The following is a 4396-nucleotide window of genomic DNA, read 5'->3' as shown; positions in this document are numbered from 1 at the left end:
AATCTATTTTCTTGATAGGCGAATAAATCTAGAATTTTAAACATTTACTATTTTATTATTCCTTTGGGGAATATTAATATATAAGCACAGTGAATTTCTGGTTAAGGTAATAAAGAATAAATTTGAAATCTCTTGTGTTGACTGTTGAATGGTTAAGATAATTAATAAAAAATTACATGATTGTTTGGGCAAATGAAGTAAATAAAGTTCACAATCAGGCTGGTCATAATAACTGATTTTATGACTTTTGTGCTTGGTGTTCTTATAGTCCATACATCTTATTTGTTCCGATATTTTATCTCTTTTGTTAAAAATCGCAGTCATTTGTATTGCATTAATTTGTCGAGTAAGTAATTTTAGGGCTAATATAAAGGACAATAATTAGTATAAAATTACACGCTGTTTTGTAATGTTGGTAGGAGGACTTCATATGGTATTCATCTGTCGTTTAATATATATTACTATATATGTTTAGTTGGGAAAAAATTAAATAATTTTGTTGAAGAAAATTTAAAATTCAGCAAAATAGTAAGAAATGACCAGCTGAACTTCGAGCTACACGTTCAAACATAAATCAGTTGTACTTTTTATTTAAATGTCAATTGTTTATAAGTGATAAAACATTTTATTTGCATTTTTGTGTAAAGTAATTCAAACTTTTTTTTGACCTTCTTAGTACGCACTACTTTCGATCTATCTAACCAATATTATACCTTATACGAGCCGTGGGGTAACACTAATTATTGAAATCTTAAATCCAAAGAACTTCTGTCGGTTAATGTTAAGAACTGTGAAATAATTTTTAAGTTAGACTTTGCCTAATAGAGTTTCGTTATTATGTAAGCGCTTTAAAACAAATAATAAAATTAATTTCATTTTTAGTTTAATTAACAAATTAGAAGGACAAATTAGAAGCGTAGCTTTGAAGTAACTAGCTTGTAATGATCAAAACTGTATTTTCAATATTTTCGTTTATATTAAAAAAAACGAAAAACATATGCGCGGGTGGAGGGGGTATGACAAAGAAAAACCGGCAATTCTCGTTTGGATACGAGGGGATTCTTAGTGCAAACTTTATTTATTTATCTTTTGCATCATAGCTGTAATTTTCCTGTCGTTATTTTATTGATTTAGTTAATGAAGAATCAAGTGAAAGAAATTTAATAGTTTTCTCCCAATTCCAATGGAAACTGTTTTAAAATGTACAAGTCTGTTTACCACCACTAGATGGAACTACCATAAATGAGTGTTTCTCTTTTGATTTATTTTCTCTCGTTGTATATCTTACTTTTGTTTCTCATTTTCAAAATATATTCGAACTGTATTTAAAAGACTCAGTAATTAAAATTAATAATAAGCCATTTTACTGTTAGTTTTGAAATGAAATGTTTTACAAACATGAGGAAGTAATCGAACAACTAAAAAAACAATTCATTGCAATATGCTTTATGAAAAATATTAATTTTGACTTTAAAAGTTTTAACGATTTTTTATAATTAAAAAATGGGTTAACTGTCATTTTCAGATAATGCTCCTGTGCAAACACGTCTCCATTCATTATGTATGTTTATGTGGAAGAATAAAGTAAAAGTATACGATTATTACACCAGTAGTCCTGTTTCATATACTTGAAGTTGTGGATACAGAAATAGTTGCGGCACTAAAGGGTTGAGGGGGGTTATAGCCATATAAAAACTTGCCTTGGCTTCCCCTTAGCCACCCCAACCAGCATATTCAAAGCACTGGTGATCTACACATCTTGACGGCAAAGCCTCCTAATATTTTTTTCTGGGCCATCATAGCCCCTCCCCCTCATGAAAAGAGCTGGCGCCGGAACTGTACAACATTTGGACATTTTGAGCTATACATTTTAAAGGCTCCCCCATCTCTAGTGGCTTAGTGGTAAGTCTAAGGGTTTTTTCAAGCTAAAAATCTGGTTTCGATACCCGCGGTGGGCAGAGCACACCTATCCCACAGTGTGGCTTTATGCTTAACAACAAATAAGTTTTAAATACCCAATAACAAAAAAAGCAGACGGTCCCATTGGTATATTGTCAGTATCATTCAACACTATAATGAGAGAGTGGACTGACGTCACGTAATATTACGCTCTTTGGCTTCAACTGAAACAATGTTTAATTTTTCACTGAATTTCGTAAACTACCATCTAACAATTAACTTGAATGTTAAGATATTCCAACTATAACTGTGATCTATTCATCAGGGCATAAAATTCATGTGGAGTTGGATAAGAAATATAAACATCTATCAACCTCCTGTTTCGATGTGGACAAACCATCACGTTAAGCATTTGAACCTCATGCAGATTCTTTCCTAGAAGTGTGTGTATAACCAAAACCTCACAGACTGCTGATGCATCAAGAACAATAACCTCTACAGTATCGCCACGAAGTCACTTCGGTAAAGTATCAGGTGGAAAAGATAGCATTTATGATTAGGACCGCCACTTTGAGCTGCATTATAAAATCCATGAGCGCAAACTTAGTGAGGTGATTAAACAATTAAAAACTTATTCAACGATCACCATCCTCCAGTACTTGACGCTTACCTATGCAACGGATAATAACCTCCCAAAACACTTAAAACTGCAAGGGATCATTTCAAAACAAATCCCAAGAGTTAGCAGGAGGTACTTTGACTAGCTTACTCTCTTCTCTCTTTAGTCTATTAAGTCAAAATTAAGGGCGGTTACGCTAAGATAAGCCTTTGCGAAAGTTCTAAAACAAACAAACAATTGTTTGTGTAAGGCCCCAAGCGACGAAGACGTATTTGGAGTAGAACGAAGTTTGTTAGTATGAATTTGGTTTAATTATTGATCTGAAAAGCAAAAGACCAGTAAGTCACTACAATAAAATCTCAGGAGACTAGGTACAATGTAAGATGCGGGACGTTTATTTTTATTGGCAGTGATAATGTCAGATTATACATGCACCTAACCATACTACAATTGAGCATTGTTCTTGATATCAACAAGTTTATATAAGTTTAACAATTAGAATTTTTTAAACATGCATTAATTAAATAATGCGAAACTACAGTAAAGGAAATAAAATCCTCTCTTCAATTATGCATATGCTTGGGGTGTGGAACGCCAGGAGATCACTAACACTTCAAGAAAATATGATGTAGTTCGAATGAGGAAACGCCTAGGATCAACGAGACTTTATATGTAAAAGCTACTTCAATTAAGCTTGAACATGAATGGGTAAGTTTCTTCATTAAAGTTAACAGTGTGAGTCGTAGTCGTCAAATTATGAACGTTGTAGACTGGTTGGTTGAGTATGGTTCACTTACTTACCATGTCTGCCCAATCTTACAGAATCGCTATAAAGGCTTTCTGAAACCAGGCTGTGACATCATTTTCGTGCTCTAACATCCCTGAAAGGAACTGAAAGTTCGTCTTATTGAATTATTGAGAAATGTTCTAACATCCTTACAGATGAATGAATTAGAACTGAGTCTTACTGAGGAACAGCGTAATATCCTTAAGAATGAAGAAATTGGAACTGAGTCTTATTAAGGAAAAGCGTGATATCATTAAGAATGAAGAAATTGGAACTGAGTCTTACTGAGGAAAAACGGGATATTCTTAGGGATGAAGGAAGTGGAACTGATTCTTATTGAGGAATGGTGTAATATTCTTAGGGAAGAAGGAAGTGAAACTGATTATTATTGAGGTATGGTGTAATATTTTTAGGGATGAAGGAATTGGAACTGAATCTTATTGAGGAATGATTTAATATTGTTAGATTTTAAAAATGTGAAAAATAGAAAGATAATCTGGTGAAACAAAAAATATTTCTGCTTAAGTGCATTATTGCTTATACCCAAACAGTCCCTAAAAAAATATTTAACGGGTCAACATACTAGCTGAAAGTTTCCTTAAAAGAAACGTTCTATATAATGATTTTTCAAGAAATTTTAGTTGATACGAGTTTTACAAAACTTGTTTAACAGTTTACAGATACTAATCGACTGATTTTAGTTGATATGTATTTTAAAAAACTCGTTTAATAGTTGACAGATACTAATCGACTGATTTTAGTTGATATGCGTTTTACAAAACTCGTTTAACAGTTGACAGATATTAATCGACTGATTTTAGTTGATATGTATTTTAAAAAACTCGTTTAATAGTTGACAGATACTAATCGACTGATTTTAGTTGATATGCGTTTTACAAAACTCGTGTAACAGTTGAGAGATACTAATCGACTGATTTTAGTTGATATGTGTTTTACAAAACTCGTTTAACAGTTGACAGATACTAATCGACTGATTTTAGTTGATATGTGTTTTACAAAACTCCTTTAACAGTTGACAGATACTAATCGACTGATTTTAGTTGATATTCGTTTTACAAAACTCCTTTAAC

Source organism: Limulus polyphemus, unplaced genomic scaffold (genome assembly GCF_000517525.1).
Source record: "Limulus polyphemus unplaced genomic scaffold, Limulus_polyphemus-2.1.2 Scaffold20, whole genome shotgun sequence".
Lineage (NCBI taxonomy): Eukaryota > Metazoa > Arthropoda > Merostomata > Xiphosura > Limulidae > Limulus > Limulus polyphemus.
This window is presented reverse-complemented; position numbering follows the sequence as displayed.